Source organism: Rhinopithecus roxellana, chromosome 10 (genome assembly GCF_007565055.1).
Source record: "Rhinopithecus roxellana isolate Shanxi Qingling chromosome 10, ASM756505v1, whole genome shotgun sequence".
NCBI classification, from domain to species: domain Eukaryota; kingdom Metazoa; phylum Chordata; class Mammalia; order Primates; family Cercopithecidae; genus Rhinopithecus; species Rhinopithecus roxellana.
Genome location: NC_044558.1, coordinates 125,681,383 through 125,700,820, shown reverse-complemented (window position 1 = coordinate 125,700,820; position 19,438 = coordinate 125,681,383). Strand labels below are relative to the sequence as shown.

General features: G+C 35.3%; 1 protein-coding gene across 1 annotated transcript in view; it reads right to left on the bottom strand.

The window, feature by feature from the left end:
• Positions 1–10,717, bottom strand: part of PIK3C2G (phosphatidylinositol-4-phosphate 3-kinase catalytic subunit type 2 gamma) — a 403,430-nt gene extending 392,713 nt beyond the window's left edge. The window contains exon 1 of the mRNA XM_030939123.1: positions 10,658–10,717. The gene's annotated coding sequence lies outside the window, so the exon portion shown is untranslated. The remainder of the gene's footprint in view (positions 1–10,657) is intronic.
• Between the last annotated feature and the right edge of the window lie 8,721 nt (positions 10,718–19,438).

Genomic DNA, 19,438 nt, shown 5'->3' with positions numbered 1-19,438 from the left:
AATGCCCAGGAAATATAGAGGGCAGAGACATGTTAAACTAAATCAGGTGGAAATCTGTACAGAAAAAATAATTTGGTTTCTTTAACAAGTAAATTTCTAGAAAAAAATTAATGAAGCAGAAATACATTAATTAAAAAATACTTTAAAATACCTGCTCTCCAAAATAAGGGAAAATAAAGCCATGCAATTTAGGGATAAACACTTGCTTGAAGAAATTATATAGAAAAGTACAGAAGTGATGTCAGAAGAGTGTTTACCCTTGGGGAGAGAAAGGGCATTGTGTTTGGGATAGTAAGCAGGGCTTTCTGGACATTAGGAAATTTCTAGACATGGGAGGTGATTACAAGGTTGTTCAATTTCTAATAGCACATTAAGCTGTGCCTTTATTTTGTGTAGTTGCGAATATCATCAATTTAAAAAGTATTAGGTAGCATGATTCATTGGATGTAGGAAACTGAAGGACTTGTACAAAATCTACATGAAGATGCTGAATAAGCAGTTGTTACATGTGGGTCTTGAATTGAGGTGACATATCTTATAGTTTATTCCATAAGCCTCTTTTAAAGAAGGTTAAGAGATTAACAAGAGATATCAATACGAGAATAAAATCTCAGTATAAGAGACAATCGGTATATAATGATGGATGGACCCCAACAAGAAAAGTACAGAATAGTCTGAGAGGTAGGAGAAAAATAATAAGCCACTGCCATCTCACTTTGTCCACCTGTGGTCCTGGTAAGAGGAAAATAAGTGAAAAGCAAGCTGCTTCCTTTTAAGGACCTGATTGAGAACTGCAGATACCACTTCTTCTCACATCTCATTGCCCTAAATGTATAACAACAGGAAGGCTGGAAATGCAGTCTCTCATTTTGTTTGCCAGGGGCCTAGGGAAAAACATAAGTATTTTATTACTAAAAGGAATAAATGACCTTATTTAGAAAAATCATGATTGAATGGCTTTGAAGTTCTCTGGGAAGGCTGGAGTTAGTGTGTGAAATGAAAATGCTGAGCCAAGTGTATCTAGCAGAAAAGTCTCTAACAGATGTGGAGGAACAAGGTCAGAGGAGGTCAGCAAGTAGAAGAGACATGGGGCAGTAGAGAAGGATGTCTGGGGACTGCAAGGAGTGGAATTTTATACTGTGTTGAAAAGGAGTGGCCTGGTAGTCAACAGTCATTTAGAAGAATGTGGGCCTGTCTCCTATTCCTTGGTATGTGAGGCATGGGACAAGGAAGAGCTTCCACTAGAGTGTTGCAAAAGAACAGAGTCCTAAGGGAGAGCCAAGTCTTCCTTACAAAAAGAGTGTAAAGGAAGCCTAAAAAAAAATCAGCAAAACATCTTGCATAGATTAAATCTCAAGTGAAATAATGTGTTCTACTTTGTATTTCTCAAATTGAGATTCTGTCGCTCTTCTTGCTTTTATGGGAAAAAAATGCTAATCATTTCGGATGTAGTTCTTAAAATTATATTTTTAATTTAAATGCTTTTTAAAATGTATATAATTTAATAATAAAAGGAGTTGGTATGTTAGTAAACAACTTCAGGCATGTCAAAGTTACATTTTTGGAATATGAAACTATCCCTTAAGGGGATTTATATTTATAAAGCATTACATCTTTCAACCATAAAGTACCCACAATAGACTGTTTTCTGTTATTTTAAATTGTCTAGAATTAGAGTAAAACTATAGATCATTGTAGAGCTAGCCTACATTTTATAGAATACTGGTCCAAAACCATTGGGATTGGTTTAACTGATAAGTTTTACCTCACTTGGGAACTAAGCCACTGCAGATTTTCCTTGAAAACAATAGTAGTCCTTGGGCCACATTTAATGTTATTCCCTAAGCTCAACATAATTCTACAAAACTACAGCAGAATTTCAGCACCATTTAGTCAAAGGTAACAGGGGTTAATGAGAAAAAAAAAGGGGCTCAAGAGAGTTTCATCTTTACTCTTCATTAATAGCTGCATGATAAATTAATCTTTGGATAAATTAATAAACATTTCTAACATCTCAAATTCATTATTAATAAAAATAAAGATATTAATAACTACCTTCCATAGTGTTAATAACTATTATTTAACAAAAACTTGTTGGGCCATGCTCAGTGGCTCATACCTGTAATTCCAACACTTTGGGAGGCAGAGGTGGGTGCATCACCTGAGGCTGGGAGTTTGAGACCAGCCTGGCCAATGTGGTGACACCCCCTCTTCACTAAAAATACAAAAATTAGAAGGGCATGGTGGCTCACACCTATAATCCCAGCTACATGGGAGGCTGAGGCAGGAGAACTGCTTGAACTTGGGAAGTGAAGGTTGCAGTGAGCTAAGATCCCGCCACTGCACTCCAGCCTGGGCAACAGAGCGAGATGCCATCTCAAAAAAAAAAAAAAAGTAACTTATCAGTGTCTGACAAATAGTAGCCACATCATTTTATAATTGCTATTTGGATGTATCCCTTAATCCATTAATTTTATCTGTTTTATTTAACTGATTCTATGCATTTTAACTGATAATAATAAAAGAATGTATATTGTCATCTTTATTTCCATTTTGTATGTTATTGTTAATTACCAATGTAATGCAGCAAAATTTTCCACTCATGCAAAAGGTTTGTATGAATATTTCACTGTGAATGGAAGTAAGTAGCAGAAACAATTCCATAATAGTTTCTTCTTTGGAGAACTCTAATATTGTTCTGAAACCAAAGTGGTAAATAGTTATAGCTCTTAAATGAAATCTCATTACATGGTAGTCACTTGCCAGTACATGGTAGTCACTTTCCAGGACATGGTTTGAGAAGACTTGTATGGATGAGGAAAACTTAGGGGAGGTAATGCTTCATTACTGCCCTCTGCCAGATGCAGGAGACGGGAGATAAACTACACATACCCCGATGTATCTATTGCTGTTCTAGTGGCTAGAAACATGTGGATGTTTTTCACCAAAAAAATTAAATTTATAGGTGAATTAATTATTCAAAATATCAAAAATATGAAAAACTACTTAGTGATGTCTAATACTAACATAATTGTTAGCATGAGGATATAGGTTCTTAAGAAATCTAAGTTTCAGCTGGCACAGTGGCTCACACCTGTAATACCAGCACTTTGGGAGGCTGAGGCAGGAGGATAGACTTGAGGCCAGGAGTTCAAGACCAGCCTGGTCAAAATGGCAAAACCCCATCTCTCCTGAAAAATAAAAAAAAAAAATTGCCAAGCGTGGTGATGCACAGCTATAATCCCAGATACTTGGGAGGCTGAGGCATGAGAATTGTTTAAGCCCGGGAGGTGGAGGTTGGGGCACCGATATGCACCACTGCACTCCAGCCTGGGTGATAGAGTGAGACTCTGTTTAAAAAACAGAAAGAAAGAAATCTAAGTTTCGACTGAATCTTCGACAAAGTTATTGTTATGGTGAATGATATATTTGATATGAATATGATTTAGAGAAAGAGCTAGAATTTTTTTGGAAAGGTAAATGTAGGTAAAACCAATAATAAGGTGAATATACTGGTACTTTTAATGCTTCTGAGAACACAGCACATACAATGATATATACCACATAAAATTACTTTTTAAAATATGGCTAATATGCACTGTTTGAATGACCATATTTTATTTTCATGATTTAAAACAAGTATCTGAATTATGTCATATGATTCACTGCATAGGAAACACAACAGTGGGAATTCATGTAAAAATCAATGTAGTATAAGAGTTAAACGAATTAGTATGGGAAGGCTGAGTGAAAGAACAGATAGGTAGAAAAATTTAGAAAACTTTGCAACAACCTGAAAAAGGTTACAAATTATAAAATTAAAAGCTGGTCAAATAGACTGTGGTTTTAGGATATAATATCCTTAATGATATCTCTAATCTTAGAATAATAATAATAATAATAATCAAGACACTTAACACCAATGCAGTTGACTTGCTATAGAATGGTATCTGGCTGGTAACATATTTCAAAAAATTAAGCAAATATTTTATGAATTGAATAAGCAAACAAAAAATTCATTGGTAGTATAGCATTACCAACCACAAAGACTGACATGCATTCAGTCAACTAAATTTTTATCATATGTCAGTCAAAACGGATTAAACAAATGGAAGGAGAACATCCACACGTACTGGTTGGCACTTGCTTAGTATCTGGAGGAGAATAAATATGCCAGCCTGAAAAAAATGGTAAAGAGATGGTTCATTTTCCTGCTACTGCTGGATTGAGAGATACAGGGTCTGATCAATTCCCTCCACCACTCTAATAAGGTTGCTCTGTTGCACAGCAACACCTTTCAGTAGCAAGGAGGGCCACATGGCCACTTAGCTTTCTACATGCTTTCTAAGACTAAAATTTGCATTAATGCAAAATGTCACATCTATGGTGACATGCATCATGTAGGAATGGGGGATGAATATTTGGGATACAAAAAATGCCATGAGAAAGTACAAAAACAGTTCACTACTGGCAAAAGAAGGACTACATATTGACTAGAATTACCTAGATATGTATACCTTCTCAAAATAGTCAATCAGACAATGAAAGCAATATAGATGAAGTCCAGAATTTAGAGAAATTAAGTGACTGCTAGTGACCAGAAATCAGATGAAGTCTGTTCATATTTACCATCCCTTTAGTTGAAAATCTGAGAAACATGCTCTAACAGGTCAATAATGAGAGGAACTAGGCAAGATAAGCTGCAGACGTTATTTATGAGTCATCAATGGAGAGAATTCAAAGGATGAGTACTTGGGAAAAATGTGTTAATATAGATGTGGGAATATACTATAAGAAATAAAGTGAATGCTTATCAAGATATAAAAGATCTTCTGAAAAATAAATGCTATGTATAACAAAGTAATTATAAAAAACAGTTATATGTGATTTATAAAATTAAGAAATCATGTGTTCTATTAAATACTCTATAAAATTAAAAAGTAGCAAAACAAAATGAAAAAAAGAAATTGAATAAGAGGCAGATGTCAATAAAATGGAGCTTAATGAGATACTGAGATGTGAAGAACCTGAAAATTCAGTCACATATTTAAAATATTCCTTAAAGCAGAATTTATACATCAGAAAACTAAATTTTGAAATAAAAATTGAGAAATACTATGAATACAGAATAAGAGGAACAAGTGATAGAAATGTATAAGAAGTGATACTACAATTGTAACATTCATAGAAAGGAGAACTATCACTATATTATGGAAATCCTAAAAATAAATCAGAAAAAGTAGAAACAACCAACATTGAAGATGGCAAAAAAAGAAAACCTTGAATATGCATATCACATCTGCATATGTATATGGCACATATCTACATAACCAGAAAATATATGTATACTGTGATAATTTCAAAATGAAGCATTTACTCAACATGAAAAAAAATGAAGAAAAAGAAGAGAATGAGGAGGAGGAGGAAGAAGGGAGGGAGGGAGAGAGGAAGAGAGGAGGAAGAAAAAGGAGGAGGAGAAAGAAAAATCCATCTGGACATACGGTTTACTTTTAAAGACAAACTGCCTTAAGATAATGGAACTATGTCTACATAGTTCTAAAGGTAAATATGTTCTATACCAAGAATTCAGTTTGTGTTTTGTATGTGAGAGCAGCTAAAACATATTCGAACATATGTAAGTGCTCACAAACCTTTGTGCACTTCTAATGAGTAACGTGCATCAGGCCACAAATTTTTAATCAAAATAAGAACTCAGTAAGAGGGAACTAATAGTAACTCTTTAAAAATCAGTTAACATTGACTAGGTCTAAATAATGATTGCAAATATAATTTAATAATTTCAAAATTTACTCCATATTAATGAGCAAGATGAAGAGTCTTAGATTATATTTCAGCTAAAACTGAAAGGCATGGTAAATTTTCTGTCTTACTAGAGGAAAGGGGATAAAATATGCTGTTCTGTTTCTATCAATTTTTTTAAAAAGTTCATATATATTTGTTTGTATCTATAGAGTTATTAAGTATTATAGACCTACTAGGTGGAGAAAAATACCGTCCGTATTTTCCAAAACACTAGAGGAATCAAAATGTGATAACATTTACATTATATTCAGCAGAAATATAGGAAATTAAAAGTATGTTTTAAGAATAGCAAAGAGAACAGGCCCTCTAGGATCACTGACATCTAATGATGATAAATATAAGCAGTTAATAGGATTAAGAACATTATGCAAATATAAAGTTTCTATTGCATAGTGTTTTTGTTTTGTTTTGTTTTGTTTTTTTTGACGAAGTCTCACTCTTGTTCCCCAGGTTGGAGTGCAATGGCACGATCCGGCTCACTGCAACCTCCGCTTCCCGGGTTCAAGCGATTCTTCTGCCTCAGCCTCCCGAGTAGCTGGAATTACAGGCACCTGCCACCACAACTGCCTAATTTTTATATTTTTAGTAGAGACAGGGTTTCATCATGTTGGCCAGGCTGGTCTTGAACTCCTGGCCTCAGGTGATATGGACACCTCAGCCTCCCAAAGTGCTAGGATTACAGGCATGAGCCACTGTGCCCGGCCTATTGCATAGTTTTTGTAACAGAAACACATAAAAAAAATAAAGCAAAGTTAAAAGCATTGCCAAATATATTACTCCAACATACACACCTACACAAACACACACAGAGCGACATGCAAAATGAAGCAAGAAAGGCAATATTAGTAACAGAAAACTGTAGGCTAAAAGCATCAAGACCATTTTATTGAAATTTTTATGTAAATTATAATATATATAGGCATTTATGAAGCAGATAAAAGTGTGTATTTTAAGATGAATTAATGGAAACTTCTGGAATTTTATAACCAGCTCAATTTATTAACTAATATTAACTTTATATTTATATGTTTACCTTTTCCATCTGCTAAAGATTGAATCCTTTTATCAATAAATCATACAAAAACATTTGTTTTGCATTTAATTTTGGATTTGTTCATACTTTCTTAAATGATGAAGCATAAATGAACATACTTAAAATATAAAAAATAATTTTCTCACATCAGAAACCAAGTATCAAGGACATATTTGAGAAGGGGATTTAACCAGAGCCCAAGTGGCCAAAGTACAGATTAAAGAAAAATTTGCCACTAATTATTCTGGAGAAGGCTTTTCTCCTTGGAGTTTGAATAAATAGCTATATATGTGTATATGCAAAAATATAGAAATGCTCATAACCATGAAATAAGCTGATGCTTATAAAATTATTTCAGTACTATGAGATGAGAATGTTATGAAGACTCTAAGAAAGAGAATTCTCAAAATCATTGAGGAAAAGGCTTGCTGAATGAGCAAGTGTTCATATGTTCCATGCAGACTTTTACAGCTGTAATTAGTCTGGTAAGACAGAAGAGAAAAGAGTGGTGACGCTGATCTCAATCTGCAGAAGACACTGTGCACTGTGAGCCAGGTAGATGGTTTTTCTCCCCACGCCCAGAGAGTTTTCTCACAAGGCTGAGTGTTGATGAGAAAGTGTTCAGAAATAATAGATCTGAATTCAGCCTGTCTGCTCACACAGCTGATTTTCTTCTTTTGTTCTCAAATGCAATATTCCAAAAAATAGCTGTCTCCAGAAAAAAAAATGACTCCTACTCAAAGATGCACAGTAACAAGAAAGTAATCATAATGGGACCTAAGGAAAAATATCACAACAAAGGAGGAAGCCAATGTGATCTCGGGGGAAGAAAAAAGATGACGAATATAAGCCAATACTCAACAAAACTGCATTTCGAAAAGCAGAACAAAGTAAAAATGTGTTCTCATAACCTGTTTATCTCTAGAACATTACCATTAATGGAAATTTTTAAAGAATGTGCTTAAGAGTGGAAGGAAAATTATCCCAGGGAAGGTCTGAAAATACCAGAAGGGGAGGTGAGTGAACATGATAGTAAATATGTGGCTAATTCTAAACTAACGTTGACTATATAAACAATAACAACAATTTCTAATCTGGAAAGCAAAATAAGTAAGATATAATTAAATACTAGACTATAATGCTATATAAGTGGGGGTCGAGCAATCCAACTTTAAAAATTTTTATATTGAGAAAGTACAGATATAAATTTTGATTTTTGAAGAATGCATATTAAATTTTTAGATAATAAATGTATATTCAGATAATACAGGGTATATTTTCTACTGGTAGAAAGAGAAGAATGAAAACTATAACAATACAACAAACATCAAGCAAGTTGGAAGAAGTTCCTAAGTGAGAAGAGAAGATGAGAAAAGGGTGGCACTGGTTTCAATCAGCTGAAGTCAGACAATTGCTTTGTCCTACCTTCAGTTGAAGCACAACTATAAATGTTCTCTAAGAGGAAGGAATGAACAGCTATATATCAGAAACACATAAATGTAAATTGGTTATGTCATATAAAATCTATAGATTGTTACCTTTTATTAAGAAAAAAAGCCAAATGAGATTTGTTACAGATATACCAGAAACTGAAGGATAAGGATAATGACTGCTTAAAATTAAAAAGATGAAAAAAGGTATCACGATTTGTAATAATATCAACAACAACAAAAAACTGATGTCATTACATTAAAAAGACAAAACAGACCTATTGGAAAAAATAATTCAGAAGGTAAAGAATAACACTTTATGAGGTAAAGATTCAGTTCACCAGGTGCATATCACAGATTTATACTTAAAAATAATTCATTTGAAATCTAAATGGCAACAGTTTGTATTGCTACAAGGAGAAACTGCTATAGCCACATTTATAATGGAAGAAATAGTAATCTCACATCATTTTTAGAGTGATCAGTCAAAAATATACAATTAACAAGCTTAATTAAATGAACATATATAAGATACTATATCCAGTACTGGAATTTACACCTTTCTAAGGACAAGATGGCTTATGAAAATTGATCATGTATTTGGCTAATTTTAATATAATTCAAAGTCAGTATTGTACAGACTGTTTTCTCTGTCCCCAATGTAGTCAAAATCAGTAAAAATAAGATAAGTTACAGAACTCATGTTTTTAAACTTAAAAAACATTTTTAAATAACTTGCACAGTGAAAAACCACAATAAAATTAGAAAAACTTTGAGATAAAAAATAAGGTTGCCAAGAAAAATACATATTTTTGCATAAGAAATTCAAAGATACACATCACTCTTATTTTACAGATGAAAAACTCTTGAAAATATTTTAGCCAACAGAAAAATAAATCATAATAATTTAAAATTCATGAGTTTTGTCATAAAAGGTCTATTGCTAAGAGCTCATAATGGTTAACATGGATTTATGCCTAAATAATTTAATCATTCTTTTTTTCTTTTGCTATGATTATCTGTATACCATTTCATCAGATCATACATTTGGAAAATAGCAATAATTTAGTTAGAAATATAATACGATGCTTTTCTAGATTGAAAATGATTACTTCATCATGTTTTCTTCCTAAGCTCTAAGAGAATTGTACCATGTTTTGCTTCCTTGAAGAGAGCTTCCTCACGACTAAAATGACTCCAGCCTGGCACAAGAAAAAGTGAAACCATAGCCTTGGGGTTCACAATGGCATCACAGGATCTTGTTTATTCAATGAATCAGTGAAGACTCGCCTACTTACTATGAACCCTTTCTATAGAAGGTAGAAGTTGTCGTTTTTTTTTTTTTTTTTTTTTTTTGCCAGCTCACACATGGTGAGCTATTTTCTTATGCTCAATTCACAAACTTGCTTTTTACCTGGTTTAGATGGCAGATAGATATGCGTGGAGAATAAATAACATGTCATGGAAAGAGCCCTTGAGTTGGAATAAGAAAACCTTGATTAAAACCCAAGCTCTTAATAATATTATTAATGACATGAGTGGTATGTGTTCTTTAACCTCGCTCTCAGTCTGTTTCCTAATATGCAAAAATTACATTAGCTAATACATTTAAAAAGGTGATCACTATGTACAAGTTATACATGATGATTAGTTTGAAAGAATGGGGTGTATCTTACCTCTAACTTAATCCCAAGCTTCAGAAATAGAATTATTCATCAGACAAGAACATAAGGGAGCAACTGGGACACACAATAGGTTCACATTGGTCTCAGGGAGCTACCAATAAAGAGGGAGGCAGACAGCAGAGAGACGGAGCCCAGCACTGAGGCAGGAAATGGAAATAGAACAGAGCTTCTCTCCAGCAGGAGTTGCTGCTAGTTTGGATCCCATATGTTAAGCAATTCCACCTTCCATTTAACAAGAATTTCCTCTGGGAGCCACCATGGAGATGACATCTACAGGCTAGTGGCACGAGCTTCAAGACACTAAAAGTGTACACTAAGAAAAATCTACCAGCAGACATGAATGAAATAATTAGCTCAAGGCTCTGATGAAATGGTATGATATCAAATGCAATCTGTGGTGTCAGCTAGCTGGAGAGAGAGAGAAAGAAAAAGGCAGAGGGAGAGGGGAAAAGAGAGAAAGAATAGTTTATTCAGGAAAGATAAATCTTCTAGTTGTAGATTTTGGGGAATATTTACAAGCCAGATATCTCTGTTTCAAAATACGGCACAAACTCGCTCTGATTTTAAATTCATCTACCATTTTTGTATCACAGTATAATTAAAGAGCTATTTTGCCTCAATGATATATTTGAATCGAAATATCATGCTATGTAGTTAAGTATAGGAAGTTTGTTTTAGTTTCTTACCTGACGCATGTATCTTCCTGAAATGAAACACGATCTCATTTCTTTTCAAGAGTCAAATACGCTCACACAAGCTAAAACACTTCTATTTCAAGGGAACGTGATGCTTCCACTGGAAGCTTTTATTCCTGTTTGGCAGGTTGGGCATGTTTGGAAATCTATTTTTCATCAAACCCTGAAGGGTTATATGGAAAAAAAAAAAAGGTTTGTACTGACGAATAGAGGATGTAAGCCAAAAACCTAACAATAAATTAGCTTCTCTGTGCTAAACAGAATTCAGGCCAAACATACTGATCAGCAATATACAAACGAAAATATATTTTTTTAAAAATGTGTAAGGTCAGCATATTTCCCCTCCAAGTACAGCTAAGGTTATTATATATTGAAACATGGAGGTGGTTGGATGTGGTGAAACCAGTGGTCTCAATTTGCAGGAGCAGAGGTGAGCCCTTGAAAAAGGGACTCTAGCCATTCTGTGAGTCTCAACTATCGAGGTATTTTCTTTATTTAGTTAGAATTTAATAAGTTCAATTTTTTTCTAATTTAGAAAGATATTAATTTTTTGTTTAACCTTAGGACGCATAGTAAATTTCAATTTAAATATTTTTAATCTAATAACATTTGAAAAGAAACAGCAAAATAAAACAATATTTATAAGATTAGCAAGTCAATTGGGTAGTTTATTGTTTTGGTGTACTGCTCTTGAAATTGAACAATGTGTGGAGACTCTGAGACAACACAAGAAATTATATAATTAAATCCAGGTAAAACAGGATCCGCCAGAAGCAGGCCTGTTTTACTGGGAGAAAATTTTAGGAAATACAAATAAATTGGATTACTCTTGTTTCCAAAATATGTCGTAGGAACCTTTTGTTGTTGCTGTTTTTTTCTTTTTCTTTTTCTTCTTTTTAGATTTATATTAGTTTTATGTAAGAATGATTTCTTACATGGAAGGGTAGAGAAGAGAAAGTTGCAAATTATATCACTTTCAGGGCTACTCATGGAAAGATATTTACAGTATTGAAGGTTCACAATTGTACAACACCATCTCCTGACCCTTGTACCCTTTCTGTTCTAAACTACAAAGGTGTGAGAGGTTACAGAACAATGGGAGCTTGACCTAGAAGTGGAGGGTGATGCCACACAGGAAAACAATCATACTTTATATTTTAATAATAACCTGAGCTGCAATTCTTAGCTTTGGAACTCTGAGAAGATAGATGACTTTAAAAATAGCTTTACATGTAGTGATTTTTTCCAAATACATTTATGCTAAACCCTTAAAAATCTCTTTAATTCCTAAAATGAGCCACTATTTAAGAAAAATCGTCCTTTCAAAAATTGAAACATTTTGGATCTACAAATCTCTTACCACACATTAAAGTAGGCTCATCCATTTTACAGGAGGACTTATGAGAGCTGGACTGGGTTGAAAAGGAACAATCTAATCTCGATAAAACTGAAAGATGAAGGTTAGAACAGTTTGATAGTCATTATTCATTAACAAGAAAGGGTACAAAAAGGTACCTTGTACTTTGTTTCCTTTGAAAATATGTTCTTCAATATTTTATCTTTCCTTGTTTAACATGTATGCTTACCTATTTTAGTAGAACTTTCAATTAAAAGTGAAATCCAGAGAACAACTACGCTTTTTCTAAAATTTACTTTTTTCATGGCTATGTCTTACGTCTAAAATTTAAACATACAAAGCCTCTGTTTTACCCGGTAGTAGTCTACTCCATGTTTTAGGTAAAGTATTTAAGACATAATGATCAAGCTTCAACAATGAAATGCAAATTTTATTTAAAAATCAATCTTTACAGTGCAAGTTTATTTGATTTCCTATCTACTGTGTTAATATTAATTAGGTTATTTTGTTTATACATTTTATTGTGAGATGCAAAGTTTTAAGTGTCATGGTGAACAGCCTTCTAAAACTTTCCTGCTTGTGACATTAAGAAATCAATGTCAAATTATATATAACCTTCTATTTTTTTCCAAATAGGCTTATTTCCCCCCACTCTAAACTAATGTAATTTCTTTGTTCAAAATTCCTCAATTTTCAGAGCACACACTACAAGATGAGTTCTACAAGCATCCTTACTCATCAGCCTGTAGTCTTGCTCAAAACCTGGGAAACATTTTTCAAAACTCACTCGGCCAGTAGGTAGAACTTAGCAGAGTTGTCTTTAAAGTTTAATATAAAGAGTTGTGACCCAGACTCCGAAGCTGGCTACCTGCATATTTCATATATGCTCCACATTTTCCTCTCATTCTCTTTTTAATGTTATTCGTATATACCCATTTCAAAGCAGGATCTCACTTTTTTTTTTTTTTTTTTTTTTTTTTTTGAGACGGAGTCTCACTCTGTCGTCCAGGCTGGAGTGCAGTGGCCGATCTTGGCTCACTGCAAGCTCCACCTCCTGGGTTCATGCCATTCTCCTGCCTCAGCCTTCCGAGTAGCTGGGACTACAGGCGCCCGCCACCATGCCCGGCTAATTTTTTTGCATTTTTAGTAGAGACGGAGTTTCACCCTGTTAGCCAGAATGGTCTCCATCTCCTGACCTCATAATCCGCCCACCTCAGCCTCCCAAAGTGCTGGGATTACAGGCGTGAGCCACCGCACCAGGCCTAGAATCTCACTTTTTAAGTCAAAAGTTCTGCTAGAGTATCTACTGGGTACTTAGCAGCTGCCTAGTACTGTGCTAAGTACTATTATTTCACCTTATAATGTGGTGAAAAAGACCCATAAGGTTTCTGCTATTATGAAGCTTACAAGAGCAATTTCCCACTTTGTTGTTTAGTAGAGTGACCTGAACCTAGTTAGCAGCTGGGTGAAAAACAAATGAAGGCAGATGCAGATAATAATGCAACTACTTGAATATTTCTATTTCAAATATAGGACACTGCCAGAGAAAGGAAAATGTTTCGATCAAGTTATTTAGAAATTAAGTGCTAGCTGCATTGCTGTTCTATTAAAAGGTAAATTGCTTATTCATTCACTTTAGCCTAAGAGGGAAAAAAATGAATCAATAGAATATGAAATTCTTTATAAAGATAGAGCTTTTAGACATTCCAAAATACTATTTGTTTAATGTCTAGCATAAACAAAATATTATACTGATATTTCTAAACCTTATACAACCTGAGACTCAACATTTTGTATTAAACTTGAGCCAATCATTTTATTTTAAGTGGATATTCATTGTCAGAGAATCAACATAAATGAAAGATTCATCTATTACTCTATAAGTAGAATTAGTACATATATATAATAGAATCCTCTTCCACCCTTAATAAAAAGAAGGAAATCCTGACATTTGCGACAACATGGATGATCTGGAGGACATTATTTGAGTAAAATAAGCTAGACAGAAAAAGAAATACTACATAATCTTACTTATGTGTGAAATCTAAAAATGTTAAATTAATAGGAGCAGAGAGTAAAATGGTGGTCACCAGAAGCTGTGGTAGGGAGATTCGGGAGATGTTGGTCAAAAGATACAAAATTTCAGTTAGACAGGAGAACTGAGTTCAAGAGGTCCGTTGTACAACACAGTCATTATGGTTAATAACAATGTATTGGATACTTGAAAATTTGTAAGACAGATCTTAAGTGTTCTCACTACAAAAAAATAGTAAGTATGGGAAGAAATGTATATAGTAATTAGCTTTATTTAGCCACTCCACAATGTATATGTCAAAATATCATGTTGTACACCATATATCCAAGATAATAGAGTAGGTTGAACAATCATCTGTTGTTTTCATTATTCATTTAGACAAAAATAATGCTTTAATAATATATGCTTTTCTGTGGTGCCCATTGTTCAGCAGGAGCAGAGGCGGATGTTTCAACCCTCTGCCAAGTGGACATGCCTGACTCTAGATTCTGAAAAGCTAAAAATGACACTCCCCATATGCCTTTGCAGTCGAGAGTCAGGAGGAGAGTTAGTTCTACCAAGAAGTTGTATTTGTACAAGGTAAAAGGTATGAGCAAGGAGTTTCTTTCTTTCTTTCTTTTTCTTTCTTTCTCCCCCTTTCTTCTTTCTCTTTTCTTTTTTTCCCTCCCTCTCTCCCTCCCTCCTTCCCTCCCTCTCTCCCTCCCTCCTTCCTTCCCTCTCTCCCTCCCTCCTTCCTTCCCTCTCTCCCTCCCTCCTTCCTTCCCTCTCTCCCTCCCTCCTTCCTTCCCTCTCTCCCTCCCTCCTTCCTTCCCTCTCTCCCTCCCTCCTTCCTTCCACCTTCCTCTTTTCTTTCTCTTTCTTTCTTTCCTCTTTACTTTCTTCTTTCTTTCCCTCCTTCTTCCTTCCTTCCTTTCACCTTCCTTTCTCTTTTCTCTTCTTTCTTCTTTCTTTCCTTCCTTCCTTTGCTTTCTTTTTCTTTCTTTCTTTCCCTTTCATCTACTGGCAAGGAAGGTCTTGTTTTTCAAAGCAATATTGCAGTGTCTATTCTTCACTTCCCTTGGTGTTGAGAGGCAGCTGTGGCAAAAGTAGTGGTGACAGCTGATTCCCGGCTTTCTAATTTTGAGATTGCTTTTATAGAGGATTGTTCATTTGCAATAGTTCCAGTGGTGATCTCAGTCCCTGGGTGTGTCAGTTCTCCTGTGCCGTGTTCCAGCCTAGAGCCCACAACTGTGGCTCTTCCTATCATCATTGCGAAAAGTAGTTTATTCTTTGTGTTAAATGAATCTTTCCTGCCTTAAATATTTAGATTTGTTTCTGAATAACAGTATTGCATCAAACCGAGAGTTGTCATCCCGGATCTTTTCTTAACCCGTTTCCACAATAGTTTCAAGTGGTCACATGCCATCCAACTTAAGACTTCCTTTTTCAGCCTCCCTTTTGAGAGGTAGGACCATGTGTCTAAGCTCTAGACAATGGAATTTAAACAGAACATATTTGGTACTTCAGGCTTCGTCCCTAAAGATTAGAGCATACAATATTCTGGAAACTTTCCCTCTTTCCGATAGCTGTGTCATGCATGGCAAAGGCTGTTTCCCTGAATCCAGAGACAGAAGTCACATATTGAGAACGGAAGAGTCGTCCTGTCCTTCCAACGACAAGCAACCTACCACTTGATATTTAGTGAGACATAAATTTTTATCTTGTATAAAATGTTGTGTTTTAGGGTCTCTTCCTATGTTTTAATGGCATCTAATCTTAAATGAAACATGACTTGGTTACTAGAATTGTACTCTAGCATAATAAAAAAAATGAAGCTTTGTTCTAAGGATTGAGAGTGGGTGAGAACACAGATATTGCAGGCTAAAAAGTTAGTAATTCTCATTACTCTATGATAAAGTATTTCATAAAACTGTCATTTGCAATCCTTAAAAAGGGAGATTACTTGCCAAAAGAACAGGTAACCTCTGTGAACTGCTGAGGAAGATTCTTGTGCAAAGTTCTGTGACAATATGTACCCAGGCTAGAGGTGATTCTAAAAAAGGAGGCCTGGCGGTAAACAGGCCTCTGACTTCTTCAAGTGCCCACATTAAAACCTCTAAGTTAATTGAAGTGCTTTATAGTTTCAAAGGTTGGGCTAAGAGTGACGCTTTCCTGCCTAGACTAATATTTTCAGGTAGCTTCAAAGTAGACACCCATAAATTGAAGGAGAGCAGAATGTGCTAAGCAAAGAAACCAGTAAATAAAAAAGATAGTCTGTATGCATAGCAACGTTGTCTGGGTTAGGTCTTTGGGTAGGATAATCCGTCTATGGATCTGAATGGAAACAACTAGACCAAAAGCATACTGAGGTTTTGAAAGAATTGCACTGATTGGCAAAAGTCAATCCGTGTTTGACTTTTAAGGTATCTCCTATGCCCCACTACTGGTTTTGCAGCATATACATCATAAAAAATGTGCAGCTCCAAGGAGAGAATATTTTCTAATTCTTTCTTACAAAATAATTATAGGGTAATTAAATACTTCTAAGAATAAAATGGATACATATTTAGAATAGATAATTCATTTACTGAATATTTTTTTTTTTCTTTTTTTTTTTTGAGACGGAGTCTCGCTCTGTCGCCCAGGCTGGAGTGCAGTGGCCGGATCTCAGCTCACTGCAAGCTCCGCCTCCCGGGTTCACGCCATTCTCCTGCCTCAGTCTCCTGAGTAGCTGGGACTACAGGCGCCCGCCACCTCGCCCGGCTAGTTTTTTGTATTTTTTAGTAGAGACGGGGTTTCACTGTGTTCGCCAGGATGGTCTCAATCTCCTGACCTCGTGATCCGCCCGTCTCGGCCTCCCAAAGTGCTGGGATTACAGGCTTGAGCCACCGCGCCCGGCCCAACTGAATATTTTCATTACACCAAAACAATGAATATAAATCAGATGGTCACAGGCAAATCTGTTGTTACGGTCGCTATAGCAGTAATGGACAAATAGTCTCATAGAGAAATGAAAATAGGAACCATAAGTAATAAGGGTCAATAAATTCCTCCAAGATAACATAATTCTTCCTCAATAATCAGGGAAATTATTTCACTGCCATAGCTGAAAAGTTCAGGAATCTTATCCAGTGGTGTTTGATCATTGCCTTGAAAAAAGACAGCTGTGCTTTTTCCTCTTCTTGTATACCTGGATATTTGGGTGGTAGACTGCAAGTTCTTCCCCAGTATTCTTTACCCTCTTCTTTCCTGATGATGGCTAACCAGCCAAAGGCCATCTTTTCAAGCCTTTCTTTCAACTAGATGTGGGCAAGTTACTGGTTGTAGTTAATGAAATACGGAGAGGAACGATGCCTGATTATTCTAGTTGTGCTCTTAAAAGAATTATCTGTGCACTCTCTTGTCTGCTCTCCTGCCCTCAATGCACACACCATCAACCAGTTGGGAGATAGTGAGGAAACCTTGCACTGAACATGGCAAAGCTGTATTACAGGTTCTCGCTGTCATCTTAGATATAAAAGAAAGAAAGTAAAAACACAAACGAGAGAAATTTTGTCTTGTTTACATGGCTGCATTTTGGGTACTTTTGTTATAGAATTAGATTAAAACTGTATTAACTCCTACAGTAGCCATAAATTCAAGTAATTATTGTTCTTAAAAATTTACTTATAAAAAATAGAATCAGAATAGACTGAAACTATTTCTCTTTTTTCCTTTTTTTTTTTTTTTTAAATTTTTTTTGAGACGAAGTTTTGCTCTTGTTGCCCAGGCTGGAGTGCTATGGTGCGATCTCAGCTCACTGCAACCTCCATTTCCTAGGTTCAAGTGATTGTCCTGCCTCAGCCTCCAGAGTAACTGGGATTACAGGCATGCACCACCACGCCCGGCTAATTCTGTACTTTTAGTACAGATGGGGTTTCACCATGTTGGTCAGGCTGGTCTAAAACTTGCGACCTCAGGTGATCCGCCCGCTTTGGCCTCCCAAAGTGCTGGGATGACAGGCGTGAGCCACTGCACCCGGTCTGAGCCACTGTGCCCAGCCCTTTTTCTTTCTTAAAATATTTAAGTAAAAAATTAAATTTTTTTAAATTAAGAGATTAATTTTTTTTTTTTTTTTTTTTTTTTTTTTTTTTTTTTTTTTTTGAGATGGAGTCTCACTCTGTCACCTACGCTGGAGTTCAATGGTACAATCTTGGCTCACTCCAACTTCAGCCTCCTGGGTTCAAGCGATTCTCCTGCCTCAGCCTCTCGAGCAGCTGAACTACAGGCGCATGCCACCACGCCCAGCTAACTTTTCTATTTTTAGTAGAGACTGGGTTTCACCATGTTTGCGAGGATGGTCTCAATCTCTTGACCTTGTGATCCACCTGCCTCGGCCTCCCAAAGTGCTGGGATTACAGGTGTGAGCCACCGTGCCCAGCCCAAACTGACTATTTTTAGGTACAGGTCCAAAATGAGAATATTCCAAATATTACAAAAACTTGATATTAAAAATTATAATAAAATATGTATGTTTATAAGTAACTGTCCCTAGAGAATATGAAAATAAAGAAGTCATCTATTGAATATTAATGCTACTAATGATTAGATTAATTTAAATAAACATTCTTTCACAGATTCACATCTTAGAGATCCCTACAGCTCTCCACATGGTTTGGTAAAGAGCCAAGAAACAATGGTCATAGATGGACCACTGGAAAGGTGATTTCATAAAGTCTAGGGTTCCATTCTGAAAAGGAAAACAAAACAGTAACAATGGAAAGCAATCTGCCTTAGATCATTAAGTGAGTGTAAAGTTAATATTCAACAACTAATACAAAGTACACAAAAACAGAGGATTGGTTTTTAAATTCCTCTAACTCTTTAAAAATAAAATAAGACAAACATATATTCTTCTATTCTCAAATCTGTCGATTAAAGTAAACTGCTCATGTTTCTCAACTTTAAGCACTAGGCTCTTAGGAGGCATTTTTTTTTTTTTTTCTTACTCAAGTTTGTCTGTGTGGAGCAGCCTCAGAAAATACTCACTGCTTTATGTCTTATAGGGTTGCTGGAGTGAGAGAAAAATGGAAACATGCAAACTGAGGAATGAGATGCAGAAGATAAGATTTGGCTAATTGCTGTCTTAAAATGAAAAAAAAATAAAAATTTAGTTGAAGCCGCCAGATTGGTTATTGGCTAGTTTTATCACTAATCATTCTGTGTTACCATCATGGCCAGAAATTAGAATATAGAACATAAGAGATAGTGATGATCAAGCTTGAATTACTTTGTGGACATTTGGGAAACCCATAAATAGTTACAGTCCTTCAAGGATTTCATTGTGCTACAACTCCAGAGTGTGGCTGTCACTGTGCTAGTTTCCTTTATGCCTATTTTTACCTTTTAAGATTTAAGTTAT